Source organism: Oncorhynchus mykiss, chromosome 7, assembly GCF_057628025.1.
Source record: "Oncorhynchus mykiss isolate SJ-2025 chromosome 7, ASM5762802v1, whole genome shotgun sequence".
NCBI lineage: Eukaryota > Metazoa > Chordata > Actinopteri > Salmoniformes > Salmonidae > Oncorhynchus > Oncorhynchus mykiss.
The window spans coordinates 69,807,213-69,823,749 of record NC_143028.1 but is presented as its reverse complement, the minus strand read 5'-3'; the positions used below and the strand labels follow the sequence as shown (position 1 = coordinate 69,823,749).

Here is a 16,537-nt window from a genome sequence, read left to right as displayed (position 1 = left end):
GCACAGATTGGAATATGTTCTGGGATCCAATACCATTGAGAAATATACCACCTCAGTCACTGGCTTCATCAATAAGTGCAACCAGAAGCCATGGATTACATGCAACATCCACAAAAAAAGGCTAGAGCTGCTGCTTTCAAGGAGTGGGACACTAATCTGGACGCTTATAGGAAATCCTGCTATGCCCTCCGACGAACCATCAAACAGGCAAAGTGTCAATACAGAACTAAGATTGAATCCTAATTCACCAGCTCTGATGCTCGTCGGATGTGGCAGGGCATGAAAACTATTACAGACTACAAAGGGAAACCCAGCCGTGAGCTGCCCAGTGACGCAAGTCTGCCAGATGAGCTAAATGCCTGAAGTATGCATGAGAGCACCAGATGTTTCGGACGACTGTGTGATCACGCTCTCCGTAGCCAATGTGAGCAAGACCTTTAAACAGGTCAACATTCACAATGCCACAGGGCCAGATGGATTACCAGGACTTGTATTCAGAGCATTCATGGACCAACTGGCAAGTGTCTTCACTATTATTTTCAACCTCTTCAACCCTGGGACTAAACACCTCTCTCTGCAACTGGATCCTGGACTTCCTGATGGGCCGCCACCAGGTGGTAAGGGTAGGCAACAACACATCTGCCAAGCTGATCCTCAACACTTGCTTAGTCCCCTCCTGAATTCCCTGTTTACCTACAACTGCGTGGCCAAGCACGACTCCAACACCATCATTAAGTGTGCTGACTACACACAGTGGTAGGCCTGATCACCGACAACGATGAAACAGCCTATAGGGAGGAGGTCAGAGACCTGGCAGTATGGTGCCAGGACAACAAGCTCTCCCTCAACGTGATCAAGACAAAAAAGTTGAGTGTGGACCACATCAACAGGGCTATAGCGGAGCGGGGCGAGAGTTTCAAGTTCTTTGGCCTCCACATCACCAACTATCAACTATCATGGTCCAAACACACCAAGAAAGTCATGAAGAGGACACAACAACACCTTTTCCCCCTCAGGAGACTGAAAATATTTGGCATGGGTCCCTAGATCCTTAAAAAGTTTTACAGCTGCACCATCGAGAGTATCTTGACTGGTTGCATCACCGCCTGGTATGGAAACTGCTCGGCATCCGACAGTAAGGCGCTACAGAGGAAGGCCCAATTAATAGACTGTTCTCTCTGCTACTGCATGGGAAGCGGTACCGGAGCGCCAAGTCTAGGTCCAAAAGGGTCCTTTACAGCTTCTACCCCCAAACCATAAGACTGCTGATCAATTATTCAAATGGCCACCAGGACCACCAGGACTATTTAAATTGACCCCCTCCCCCTCCTTCGTTTTTACACTGCTGCTACTCACTGTTTTATCTATGCATAGTCACTTTACCCCTACCTTCATGTACAAATTATATTTGAGTAACCTGTATCCCCGCACTGGTACCCCATGTATATAGCCTCGTTATTGTTATTTTATTGTGTTACTTTTATAATTTTTTTTACTTTAGTTTATTTAGTAAATATTTAGTAAATATTTCTTGAACTGCATTGCTGGTTAAGGGTAAGTATATGTTATACTCGCCGGATGTGACAAATAACATTTGATTTGAAATGTCAGAGACAGATAGCAAGGTTTATACAAATCTCCACTTTTGAAATATAAATGTTAGTCTTAAAAAATGTTAGTCTTAAAGAAATGTGAGATAATGTCAAGATGCTTTTAGTGGATATTACGTTTATAAATTGCTTGGCTGGGCTGATGAGACAGTGGATTGTGCAGTCAGATGGAACAGAGAAATAGGCATTTTAACATCATAGATTTAGCTGGTGGTAACTTGTGGAATAGACACTAGCTGGAACGCGGTTTGACCATGTTACAGTAAATGATCATTGTAATTGCGCACTTGTCAGATAACTGATGTCATTTTGTCATTTTATTTTTATTACGTTCCCCATTAGTTAGCGCCGTAATGCTAGCTAATCTTCCTGGGGTCCAACACCAATTAACAAGACATTACAAACAACCACAAACATTCAACAAGCAGACAGTACAGACAATTAAAATACCTGACAGGAAAAACATTAAACATGCAGTTGTTTCTTCTATTTCCTGTCCAGTCATACTCTTGAGTGGTGCAGCTGTCTAAGGCACTGCATCTCAGTGCAAGTGGTGTTACTACAGTCCCTGGTTCAAATCCAGTCTGTTTCACATCTGGCTGTGTTGGGAGTCCTGTGATTGGGAGGGCGGTGCACAATTTGCCCAGGTTTGGCTGGGGTAGGCCATCATTTTATAAAATTATTTGTACCTAATTAAATTAATGGTAAATAAAAAAAATCTAATATGGTCTGTCATGTTAGATGTTATTTTTCTTGCCTGAGAAATATGGATTGGTAAAGAGTTCTCTTCTGCTATGGCTCTATATAAAACTGTAGATTTATAGATTTAAGGTGATTTGTCCTCGCCTTGAGTTGTCATAGCTGCCCTGAATTTGACTGTCTGGTTTGTTGGTTATGCATGTTGCTAGTGTGTCCTAACTGGTCTGAAAAATATATATATATATATTTTTTAAATATAAGATTCTTCAAGATAATCAGAAGACTGGATAGTAATTTGTTTTCAACGTGACGCCGTGAGAGATTCTGATGCATTTGGATAATATTCATATGATTTTGAATTACTCAGTCAAGCAGTGAATTTCAAACACAGATTGAACCACAAAGACTTGGGAGGTTTTCCAAGAACGGCACCTATTTGTAAATTGTGAAAAAAAAAAAAAAGCAGACATTGAATATCCCTTTGAACATGGTAAAGTTATTAATTACACTTTGCATTGGTTTATCAAAGGTGGAGGCGTCCGTCCTAACTCAGTTGCCAGAGAGAAAGGAAAGCACTCAAGAATTTCATAATGAGGCCGATAGTGTCTTTAAAACAGTTAAGGAGTTTAATGGCTGTGTTAGGAGAAAACTGAGGATCAATCAACAACATTGTAGTTACTCCACAAAACGAACCTAATTGACAGAGTGAAAAGAAAAACCTTGTACAGAATAAAAAATATTCCAAAACATTCATCCTGTTTGCAATAAGGCACCAAAGTAATACTGCAAAAAAATTATATTTTATATGTATATATATATATACAGTACCAGTCAAAAGTTTGGAAACACCTACTCATCGAAGCGTTTTTCTTTATTTTTACTATTTTCTACCTTGTAGATTAGTAATGACGACATCAAAACTATGAAATAACATATATGGAATCATGTGGGTAACCAAAAAAGTGTTAAACAGATCAACACACATTTTATATTTGAGATTCTTCAAAGTAGCCACCCTTTGCCTTGATGACAGCTTTGCACAACCTTGGCATACTCTCAACCAGCTTCATTGGGAATGCATTTCACTGGAATGAATTTCAAATAACAGGTGTGCCTTGCTAAAAGTACATTTGTGGAATTTCTTTCCCTCTTAATGCATTTGAGCAAGTTTGAATCACATAATCGTTTAGAATGTCATACAAAGTAATTCTAGACAATTCTGGTATTCTATCTTTGTGGCAACAGTTTGGGGAATGGCCTTTCCTGTTTCAGCATGACAATGCACAAAGTGAGGTCCATACAGAAATGGTTTGTCGGGATCGATGGCATCCTAGTGTTAAGATTTCCCTCACTGGAAGCTAGCCAAAGGGCCTAGCCTGAACCATGTAAAACAGCCCCAGACCCTTATTCCTCCTCCACCAAACTTTACAGTTGGCACTATGCATGGAGGCAGGTAGCGTTCTCCTGGCATCTGCCAAATTAGGATTTTCTGTCAGACTGCCAGATGGTGAATTATGATTCATCACTCCAGCAAACACGTTTCCACTGCTCCAGATTTCAATGGCGGCGAGCTTTACACCACTCCAGCTGACACTTGTGCGGTTACTTGGCCATGGAAACCCATTTCATGAAGCTGCCGACGAACAGTTATTGTGCTGACGTTCCTTCTAGAGGCAGTTTGGAACTTGATAGTGAGTGTTGTTCACTCAGTTTGGAACTCGGTCCCGTTCTGTGAGCTTGTGTGGCTTACCACTTCCTAGACATTTCCGCTTCACAATAGCAGCACTTACATTTGACCGGAGCAGCTCTGGCAGATAGATAGACTTTTTTGAAAGGTGGCATTCCTATGACGGTGCCATGTTAAAAGTCACTGAGCTCTTCAGTAAGGCCATTCTACTGCCAATGTTTGTCTATGGCGATTGCATGGCTGTGTGCTCAATTGTATACACCTTTCAGCAATGGGTGTGGCTGAAATAGCTGAATCAACTCATTTGAAGGGGAGTCCTCATACTTTTGTATTTATACTGTATCTCTATTAAATGTCAAACATGAACAGTGCGAAAGAGGTGAAAGTATTTTTACTGCGTGGACAACTTATGATATAATATTCCATTTGTAAGTGTGAATATTGAAATCTATCATAACTTACTTGTGACTGGTTATGCAATGAAACAAAAATGTATTGTTGAGTTCTGGTCATCTTTATTAGGTCAAAGTGGACTACTAAGGGGTTACAGTTTCTGAAGCTACATCTGCTAAATAATAGCCTTGTCTGCCAGTTGTGCTCCTGTTCTGCAGCGCTGCAGCGATAATGCTGTGCTTTAGCTCTTCTCCTCCTCTCAGACCTTGACCCTGTAAATATAATGATTTATGGAGATGTTAGAGCTGCTTCTTGGCTTCAAAACCTCTTAGATGTTAAGTCCCTTATTTAGGGAACTGAGTGGTTCTGGGCTGGTTTCCGACTGACATATGGGTGTATATTGAGTGACTGAGCCTAGGCTTGGAAACAGCCTATTAAAGGGGACAGACTAGCGATTGCAGCAATCGTGGTTTAATCTCGCTGTGATATTCTCAGACGTATTTCTCAACATTAACAAATATTAAATAATTTTGTAGAATTGAAACACAACCACTTTCTCTTGGTAACAGAGGGATGAAATGCAAAAAGCTGAAGTTGTAACAAGTCTGCAGGCATTTGAATGGTCTCTCTTTGCAGAAAATGCTCTGTATGAAATGGGGTCAAATTTGTATTGTCACTAAAAATGATTGAAAGGTGAAATATTATAGTAAGTCGTTAATAATTTGATTGTTAATATATTTAGAAAGGATTTCAGTCATTTCAAGTCCTATTCCCCCACTTTTGTTAAATATGAGACAAATCATAGGGGAGAGTGGGGTAAATTGAGCCAATGGTTTAGCCAATGACAAGTTGAGAAAATTGAAGTGTTTTCTTCCCTGGTGTAAATCAAGGCATTATTGCTGGGATATGAGGTCAAGGCCTGACCTATGTTAAAAGTGTTGAAAAAAGTACAAAATGTTTGTTAGGCGTTAAGCCTGTGTTAAAAGATGTTTCAAATCATTAAAAGAGAAAAAAACAATTGTGATTGTGTTGAATTGTGTTTGGGAAATAAAGATTGACATGATTTGAAAAAGGTAGTGTTCCATTTTTCCTAGGCCGTCATTGAAATTAAGAATTTGTTCTTAACTGACTTGCCTAGTTAAATAAAGGTAAAATAAAAATAAATAAAAAATCCTTTCCTGTGGGTCAACTTACCCCAAGTTGTGCTAAGAGACCACTTTTTTTGGGACAAGCTATGTTTAAAAAAAAATTATGTTTGCATGAATTCTGATTATTTCAAGGGATACACAACATCCTGAATTATACAGTATGTAGATATCTTTGTTTGAAATAATTATATATTTTACTTGACAGAGGGATGCTGGATGGCTCAATTTATCCCACTCAAAAACGAGTACACCTCAGCAATTTATAACTTGTTTTTTTTTAACCAGAAAGGTGAGTTACTGGAACCATGAATTATTAGTTATTGTTTATGGCCATCTCTTGAAAAAGTCTTACTTTTGGGAATGTCTACTTAGGCAGAACATATTTTCCACAACATTCAAGATTTGACCTGCAATTTGAACCATTGTAAACAGAAAATAGGCAATAACAACTTTGATTTTATGATTTTTGTCAAAACAAAATACAACACGAAATAAGAAAGACAGCCCCTATAACTCACCATGCCGGCATTTTGACTGAGAAAATTGCTTGACAAATTAATTTGGATTATTTAAACAATAATTGATTTAATGCTAGATTACTTTTATCATTGGCCACAGTTGTTGTACGTGAAGTCAACAAATATAATGTTCTCTTGGCCCTCACGTCCTTTCTGTTTAGGGACACCTCTGACAAAATAATAATTCTTAAAGAATTTATCCACCGATCTGGCTGAAATAATTCATCCCCCAAACATTCTTAGAGAATTCGTCCTCTAATCATTCTTAAATAATTACTATAGAAAGAGAGAGAGAGAGAGAGAGAGAGACAAAGACTGAGTCAATCAGTCCAAGTGCAGTGACTCTTGTGTTTTTATTGTTGTTTATTCTCTCCATTTCCCCACTGAGCGTGTGCGGATGTAACTCCTGGAGCGCTTGGGGTGTGTGTCCCGCAGCAATATTTCTCCCCCCGCGGGTGCTCTCTTTGTCCCGGTGACAGAAGGCGTGCTTGACTGATGGCACATTGAGGCGGGACAGACAGACGCGTGTTGACAAATTGCCTGTGCCTGACACAAACCCATTCAGCCGGCGGAAATGATAGATGCTGAAGCTAATTTTAAACACCATGAACTAAATTCTTGCCTTCGGAGGCTCCGTTCGCTAACTGGGACACAGCTGGTGGGTTTAGATAGAGCCTGCGGTCACCTGTGTCTTACATCCTACCCCAATACATTAAATAATCTAACTATACCATGATGGGATATCAATGATTAAGCATATGTACTGTAAGGGGACAGAGGGCAAGGACAGATAGTGTTCCGTTAAAGGTGTTTAGGAGGCATCAGGACATACAGTGCCTTCGGAAAGTATTCAGACCTCTTGAATTTTTCACCTTTTGTTACGTTACAGCCTTTTGATAAAATTGATTAAATATTATTTTTTTCTCAGCAATCTACACACAATACACCATAATAACAAAGCAACATGTTTTTTTTTTTTTTTGCAAATGTATTAAAACCAGAAATACCTTATTTACATAAGCTCAGGTGCATCCTGTTTCCATTGATCATCCTTAAGATGAATCCACAACTTTATTGGAGTCCACCTGTAGTAAATTAAATTGATTGAACATGATTTGGAAAGGCACACACCTGTCTATATAAGGTCCCACAGTTGACAGTGCATGTCAGATCAAAAACCAAGCCATGAGGTCGAAGGAATTGTTCATTGAGCTCTGAGACAAAATGTATCGAGGCACAGTTCTGGAGAAGAGTACCAAAAAAGTTCTGCAGCATTCAAGGTCCCCAAGAACACATTGGCCTATATCATTCTTAAATGGAAGAAGTTTGGAAAAACCAAGACTCTTCCTAGAGCTGCCTGCCCGGGCCAAATTGAGCAATTGGGGGGGGAATGCCTTGGTCAGGGAGATGACCAAGAACCCGATAGTCACCCTGACAGAGCTCTTCTGTGGAGATGGGAGAAACTTCCAGAAGGACAACCATCTCTGCACCACTCCACCAATCAGGCCTTTATGGTAGAGTGGCCAGATGGAAGACACTCCTCTGTAAAAGGCACATGACAGCCCGTTTGGAGCACCTAAAGACTCTCAGACCATGAGAAAAATATGCTCTGGTCTGATGAAACCAAGATTGAACTCTTTGGTCTGAATCCAAAGCGTCACGTCTGGAGGAAATCTGGCACCTTCCATACGGTGAATCATTGTGGTGGCAGCATCATGCTGTGGAGATGTTTTTCAGCGGCAGGGACTTTTTTCTTTGTCACTATGGGGTATTGTGTGTATATTGATGAGGAAAACATATATTGAATACATTTCAGAATAAGGCTGTAACGTAACAAAATGTGGAAAAAGTCTAGGGGTCTGAGCACTTTCCGAAGGCACTGTAGTAGTTTTGGTGTTGTCGACAAAGACACTCTCTTTGACTTTCTCCAGCCCAAATACTACTACACAGTAAAGCAGGTGTTTTTCCTGGGGGAGAGGTCAGCCTAAAGATCTTCCATTTACTTAAATGGCAAGTCCTTAAAATCTAAAATTCTCCATCCTTTCTCTCACCACTAATTTAGGTTGGAAAGAGTAAAAATTGTTTTGACTCAGCAAAAAAAGAAACGTCCCTTTTTCAGGACTCTGTCATTCAAAGATCATTTGTAAAAATCCTAACAACTTCACAGATCTTCATTGTAAAGATTTAAACACTGTTTCCCATGCTTGTTCAATGAACCATAAACAATTAATGAACATGCACCTGTGGAATGGTCGTTGAGACACTAACAGCTTACAGAAGGTAGCCAATTAAGGTCACAGTTTTGAAAACGTAGGACACTAAAGAGGCCTTTCTACTGACTCTGAAAAACACCAAAAGAAAGATTCCCAGGGTCCCTGCTCATCTGCGTAAACATGCCTTAGGCATGCTGCAAGGAGGCATGAGGACTGCAGATGTGGCCAGGGCAATAAACTGCAATGTCCGTACTGTGAGACGCCTAAGCGCTACAGGGAGACAGGGTGGACAGCTGATCGTCCTCGCAGTGGAAGACCACGTGTAACAACACCTTCACAGGATCGCTACATGCGAACATCACACCTGCGGGACAGGTACAGGATGGCAACAACAACTGCCCGAGTAACAACAGGAATGCACAATCCCTCCATCAGTTCTCAGACTGTCCGCAATAGGCTGAGAGAGGCTGGACTGGGGGCTTGTAGGCCTGTTGTAAGGCAGGTCCTCACCAGACATCACCGCAAACAACGTTGCCTTTGGGCACAAACCCACCGTCGCTGTAGCAGACAGGACTGGCAAAAAGTGCTCTTCACTGACGAGTCGCGGTTTTGTCTCACCAGGAGTGATTGTCGAATTTGCATTTATTGTCGAAGGAATGAGCGTTACACCGAGGACTGTACTCTGGAGAGGGATTGATTTGGAGGTGGAGGGTTTGTCATGGTCTCGGGTGATGTGTCACAGCATCATCGGACTGAGGTTGCTGTCATTGCGGGCAAACATAAACTCTGTGTGTTACAGGGAAGACATCCTCCTCCCTCATGTGGTACCCATCCTGCAGGCTCATCCTGACATGACCCTCCAGCATGACAATGCCACCAGCCATACTGCTCGTTCTGTGCGTGATATCTTGCAAGACAGGAATGTCAGTATTCTGCCATGGCCAGCAAAGAGCCCGGGTCTCAATCCCATTGAGCATGTCTGGGACCTGTTGGATCGGAGGGTGAGGGCTAGGGCCATTCCCCCCAGAAATGTCTGGGAACTTGCAAGTGCATTGGTGGAAGAGTGGGGTAACATCTCACAGCAAGAACTGGTAAATCTGGCGCAGTCCATGAGGAGGAGATGCACTGCAGTACTTAATGCAGCTGGTGGCCACAGCCTTTTTATTTTGACCCCCCTTTGATCAGGGGCACATTATTCAATTTTTGTTCATCACATGTCTGTGGAACTTGTTCAGTTTATGTCTCAGGTATTGAATCTTGTTATGTTCATACAAATATTTACACATGTTAAGTTTGCTGAGAAAAACGCAATTGACAGTGAGAGGACATTTCTTTTTTTGCTGAGGTTATATCTATTAAATATGTATATATACAGTGCCAGTCAAAAGTTTGGACACACCTACTCATTCAAGGGTTTTTCTTTCTTTATACTATTTTCTACATTGTAGAATAATAGCGTATGGAATCATGTAGTAACCAAAAAAGTGTTAAACAAATCAAAATATGTTTTATATTTGAGATTATTCAAAGTAACCACCCTTTTCCTTGATGACAGCTTTGCACACTTTTGGCATTCTCTCAACCAGCTTACTGAGGTAGTCACTATACTTTTCAATTAACAAGTGTGCCTTGTTTGAAGTTAATTTGTGGAATTTCTTTCCTTCTTAATGCGTTTGAGCCAATCAGTTGTGTTGTGACAAGGTAGGGGTGGTACACAGAAGATAGCCCTATTTGGTAAAAGACCAAGACCATATTATGACAAGAACAGCTCAAATAAGCAAAGAGAAATGACAGTCCATCATTTCTTTAAGACAAAAATTCAAGAACTTTGAAAGTTTCTTCAAGTGCAGTCGCAAAAATCATCAAGCACTATGATGAAACTGGCTCTCATGAGGACCGCCACAGGAAAGGAAGACACAGAGTTGCCTCTGCTGCAGAGGATAAGTTCATTAGAGTTACCGGCCTCAGAAATGGGCAATTAACTGCACCTCAGATTGCAGCACAAATACATGCTTCACAGAGTTCAAGTTACAGACACATCTCAACATCAAATGTTCAGAGATTGCATGAATCAGGCTTTCATGGTCGAATTGTTGCAAAGAAACCACTACCAAAGGACAATAAGAAGATACTTGCCTGGGCCAAGAGACATGAGCAACGGACATTAGACCATTGGAAATCTGTCCTTTAGTATGAGTCCAAATGTGAGATTTTTGGTTTCAACTGCAATTGTCTTTGTGAGACACAGGGTAGGTGAACGGATGATCTCCGCATGTGTGGTTCCCACCTTGAAGCATGGAGGAGGAGGTGTTATGGTGTGAGGGTGCTTTGCTGGTGACACTGTCAGTGATTTATTTAGAATTCAAGGCACACTTTATCAGCATGGCTACCACAGCATTCTGCAGCGATACGCCATCCTATCTGGTTTGCGCTTAGTGGGACTATCATATGTTTTCCAACAGGACAATGACCCAAAACACACCTCCAGGCAGTGTAAGGGATATTTCACCAAGAAGGAGAATGCTAGAGTGCTGCATCAGATGACCTGGCCTCCACAGTCACCCGACCTCCCCAATTGAGATGGTTTGGGATGAATTGCACCTCAAAGTCAAGTAAAAGCAGCCAACAAGTGCGGGAACTCCTTCAAGAATGTTGGAAAAGCATTCCAGGTGACTACTTCATGAAGCTGGTTGAGAGAATGCCAAGAGTGTGCAATGGTGTCATGAAGGCAAATGGTGGTTACTTTGAATAATCTCAAATATAAAACATATTTTGATATGTTTAACACTTTTTTGGTTACTACATGATTCCATACGCTATTATGCTACAATGTAGAAAATAGTATAAAGAAAGAAAAACCCTTGAATGAGTAGGTGTGTCCAAACTTTTGACTGGCACTGTATATATACATATTTAATAGATATAACCCCTACAAATACCTAGGTGTCTGGCTAAGCTGTAAACTCTACTTCCAGACTCATATTAAGCATCTTCAATCCAAAATTAAATCTAGAATCGGCTTCCTATTTCGCAACAAAGCCTCCTTCACTCATGCTGCCAAACTTACCCTCGTAGAACTGATTATCCTGCCGATCCTTTACTTTGGCGATGTCATTTACAAAATAGCCTCCAACACTCTACTCAACAAATTGGATGTAGTCTATCACAGTGCCATCCGTTTTGTCACCAAAGCCCCATATACTACCCACCACTGCGACCTGTATGCTCTCGTTAGCTGGCCCTCGCTTCATATTCGTCGCCAAACCCACTGGCTCCAGGTCATCTGTCTTTGCTAGGTAAAGTCCCACCTTATCTCAGCTCACTGGTCACCATAGCAGCACCCACCCGTAGCACGCACTCCAGCAGGTATATTTAAAAGAGCCAACTCCTTTGGCCAACTCCTTTGGCCTCCTTTCCTTCCAGTTCTCTGCTGCCAATGACTCGAACAAATTCCAAAAATCACTGAAGTTGGAGACTTCTGTTCCCCTTCACTAACTTTAAGCTCTTAGCAGCTCACCGATCGCTGCAGCTGTACACAGTCCATCTGTAAATAGCCCATCCACCTACCTACCTCATCCCCATATTGTTTTAATTTACTTGTTTTTCTCCTTTGCACACCAGCATTTCTACTTGCACATCTGCACATCTACCACGCGAGTGTTAATTTGCTGAATTGTAATTACCTCGCTACTATGGCCTATTTATTGCCTTACCTCCTTACTCCTTACTTGCACACACTGTATATAGATTTTTTTCTATTGTTATTGACTGTACTTTTGTTTATTCCATGTGTAACTCTGTGTTGTTGTTTTTTTGTCGCACTGCTTTATCTTGGCCAGGTCCTGGTTAAATAAAGGTGAAATAAAACGTTTAAAAAATCAAAAGAGGTCTGATGGGCTACATCAGAGATTGAGACAGAGTGGGGAAGATAATAATCTCTCTGACTCTTTCATCAGATTATATCACACCATGGATAATATAGTTTTAACCTTTTCACCCTACTGAGCAGAGCTAAACCAAACCAGGCTGAGCTGAGCGGATTCGAGCTGAGCTGTGCTGGTAGCCTGGTTTGATTTGACTATAGGCAGAATGTAAAACAATGAAATACTTATGACAAATTAATTAAAGTACCATTGATTTCTTGAGTTTGTTTGCTTGCTTTTACAAAACTTTTATCCAGGGCCTCATTATCCCACATATCAATATGCTCTCAGATTTTGATTGGTGTCTGTGACTTTGTTATCCATTGCATTAAAATCCCTGTTGGCTACTTCGGTTGGTCCTTGATCAGTTAATCAACAGCATAATAAAGTCCTTACAGAGTACTTGTAGTCCATGATCAGTTAATCAACAGCATAATAAAGTCCTTACAGAGTACTTGTAGTCCATGATCAGTTAATCAACAGCATAATAAAGTCCTTACAGAGTACTTGTAGTCCATGATCAGTTAATCAACAGCATAATAAAGTCCTTACAGAGTACTTGTAGTCCATGATCAGTTAATCAACAGCATAATAAAGTCTTTACAGAGTACTATTAGTCCATGATCAGTTAATCAACAGCATAATAAAGTCCTTACAGAGTACTTGTAGTCCATGATCAGTTAATCAACAGCATAATAAAGTCCTTACAGAGTACTTGTAGTCCATGATCAGTTAATAAACAGCATAATAAAGTCCTTACAGAGTACTTGTAGTCCATGATCAGTTAATCAACAGCATAATAAAGTCCTTACAGAGTACTTGTAGTCCATGATCAGTTAATCAACAGCATAATAAAGTCCTTACAGAGTACTTGTAGTCCATGATCAGTTAATCAACAGCATAATAAAGTCCTTACAGAGTACTTGTAGTCCATGATCAGTTAATTAACAGCATAATAAAGTCTTTACAGAGTACTATTAGTCCATGATCAGTTAATAAACAGCACAATAAAGTCCTTACAGAGTACTTGTAGTCCATGATCAGTTAATCAACAGCATAATAAAGTCCTTACAGAGTACTTGTAGTCCATGATCAGTTAATCAACAGCATAATAAAGTCCTTACAGAGTACTTGTAGTCCATGATCAGTTAATCAACAGCATAATAAAGTCCTTACAGAGTACTTGTAGTCCATGATCAGTTAATTAACAGCATAATAAAGTCCTTACAGAGTACTTGTAGTCCATGATCAGTTAATCAACAGCATAATAAAGTCATTACAGAGTACTTGTAGTCCATGATCAGTTAATCAACAGCATAATAAAGTCATTACAGAGTACTTGTAGTCCATGATCAGTTAATCAACAGCATAATAAAGTCCTTACAGAGTACTTGTAGTCCATGATCAGTTAATCAACAGCATAATAAAGTCCTTACAGAGTACTTGTAGTCCATGATCAGTTAATCAACAGCATAATAAAGTCCTTACAGAGTACTTGTAGTCCATGATCAGTTAATCAACAGCATAATAAAGTCCTTACAGAGTACTTGTAGTCCATGATCAGTTAATCAACAGCATAATAAAGTCCATACAGAGTACTTGTAGTCCATGATCAGTTAATCAACAGCATAATAAAGTCCTTACAGAGTACTTGTAGTCCATGATCAGTTAATCAACAGCATAATAAAGTCCATACAGAGTACTTGTAGTCCATGATCAGTTAATCAACAGCATAATAAAGTCCTTACAGAGTACTTGTAGTCCATGATCAGTTAATCAACAGCATAATAAAGTCCATACAGAGTACTTGTAGTCCATGATCAGTTAATCAACAGCATAATAAAGTCCTTACAGAGTACTTGTAGTCCATGATCAGTTAATCAACAGCATAATAAAGTCCTTACAGAGTACTTGTAGTCCATGATCAGTTAATCAACAGCATAATAAAGTCATTACAGAGTACTTGTAGTCCATGATCAGTTAATCAACAGCATAATAATGTCCTTACAGAGTACTTGTAGTCCATGATCAGTTAATCAACAGCATAATAAAGTCCTTACAGAGTACTTGTAGTCCATGATCAGTTAATCAACAGCATAATAAAGTCCTTACAGAGTACTTGTAGTCCATGATCAGTTAATCAACAGCATAATAAAGTCCATACAGAGTACTTGTAGTCCATGATCAGTTAATTAACAGCATAATAAAGTCCTTACAGAGTACTTGTAGTCCATGATCAGTTAATCAACAGCATAATAAAGTCCTTACAGAGTACTTGTAGTCCATGATCAGTTAATCAACAGCATAATGAAGTCATTACAGAGTACTTGTAGTCCATGATCAGTTAATCAACAGCATAATAAAGTCCTTACAGAGTACTTGTAGTCCATGATCAGTTAATCAACAGCATAATAAAGTCCTTACAGAGTACTTGTAGTCCATGATCAGTTAATCAACAGCATAATAAAGTCCTTACAGAGTACTTGTAGTCCATGATCAGTTAATCAACAGCATAATAAAGTCCTTACAGAGTACTTGTAGTCCATGATCAGTTAATCAACAGCATAATAAAGTCCTTACAGAGTACTTGTAGTCCATGATCAGTTAATCAACAGCATAATAAAGTCCTTACAGAGTACTTGTAGTCCATGATCAGTTAATCAACAGCATAATAAAGTCCTTACAGAGTACTTGTAGTCCATGATCAGTTAATTAACAGCATAATAAAGTCTTTACAGAGTACTTGTAGTCCATGATCAGTTAATCAACAGCATAATAAAGTCCTTACAGAGTACTTGTAGTCCATGATCAGTTAATCAACAGCATAATAAAGTCCTTACAGAGTACTTGTAGTCCATGATCAGTTAATCAACAGCATAATAAAGTCCTTACAGAGTACTTGTAGTCCATGATCAGTTAATCAACAGCATAATAAAGTCCTTACAGAGTACTTGTAGTCCATGATCAGTTAATCAACAGCATAATAAAGTCCTTACAGAGTACTTGTAGTCCATGATCAGTTAATCAACAGCATAATAAAGTCCATACAGAGTACTTGTAGTCCATGATCAGTTAATCAACAGCATAATAAAGTCCTTACAGAGTACTTGTAGTCCATGATCAGTTAATCAACAGCATAATAAAGTCCTTACAGAGTACTTGTAGTCCATGATCAGTTAATTAACAGCATAATAAAGTCCTTACAGAGTACTTGTAGTCCATGATCAGTTAATCAACAGCATAATAAAGTCCTTACAGAGTACTTGTAGTCCATGATCAGTTAATTAACAGCATAATAAAGTCTTTACAGAGTACTATTAGTCCATGATCAGTTAATAAACAGCACAATAAAGTCCTTACAGAGTACTTGTAGTCCATGATCAGTTAATCAACAGCATAATAAAGTCCTTACAGAGTACTTGTAGTCCATGATCAGTTAATCAACAGCATAATAAAGTCCTTACAGAGTACTTGTAGTCCATGATCAGTTAATCAACAGCATAATAAAGTCCTTACAGAGTACTTGTAGTCCATGATCAGTTAATTAACAGCATAATAAAGTCCTTACAGAGTACTTGTAGTCCATGATCAGTTAATCAACAGCATAATAAAGTCATTACAGAGTACTTGTAGTCCATGATCAGTTAATCAACAGCATAATAAAGTCCATACAGAGTACTTGTAGTCCATGATCAGTTAATCAACAGCATAATAAAGTCCTTACAGAGTACTTGTAGTCCATGATCAGTTAATCAACAGCATAATAAAGTCCATACAGAGTACTTGTAGTCCATGATCAGTTAATCAACAGCATAATAAAGTCCTTACAGAGTACTTGTAGTCCATGATCAGTTAATCAACAGCATAATAAAGTCCATACAGAGTACTTGTAGTCCATGATCAGTTAATCAACAGCATAATAAAGTCCTTACAGAGTACTTGTAGTCCATGATCAGTTAATCAACAGCATAATAAAGTCCTTACAGAGTACTTGTAGTCCATGATCAGTTAATCAACAGCATAATAAAGTCATTACAGGGTACTTGTAGTCCATGATCAGTTAATCAACAGCATAATAAAGTCCATACAGAGTACTTGTAGTCCATGATCAGTTAATTAACAGCATAATAAAGTCCTTACAGAGTACTTGTAGTCCATGATCAGTTAATCAACAGCATAATAAAGTCCTTACAGAGTACTTGTAGTCCATGATCAGTTAATCAACAGCATAATGAAGTCCTTAGAGAGTACTTGTAGTCCATGATCAGTTAATCAACAGCATAATAAAGTCCTTACAGAGTACTTGTAGTCCATGATCAGTTAATCAACAGCATAATAAAGTCCTT

At 39.4% G+C, this 16,537-nt stretch overlaps 1 long non-coding RNA gene across 1 annotated transcript in view; it reads right to left on the bottom strand.

Moving 5' to 3' along the window:
* LOC149982659 (uncharacterized) overlaps positions 1–16,537 on the bottom strand; it is a 74,793-nt gene that overhangs the window by 47,974 nt on the left and 10,282 nt on the right. The gene's annotated exons all lie outside the window — the stretch shown is intronic.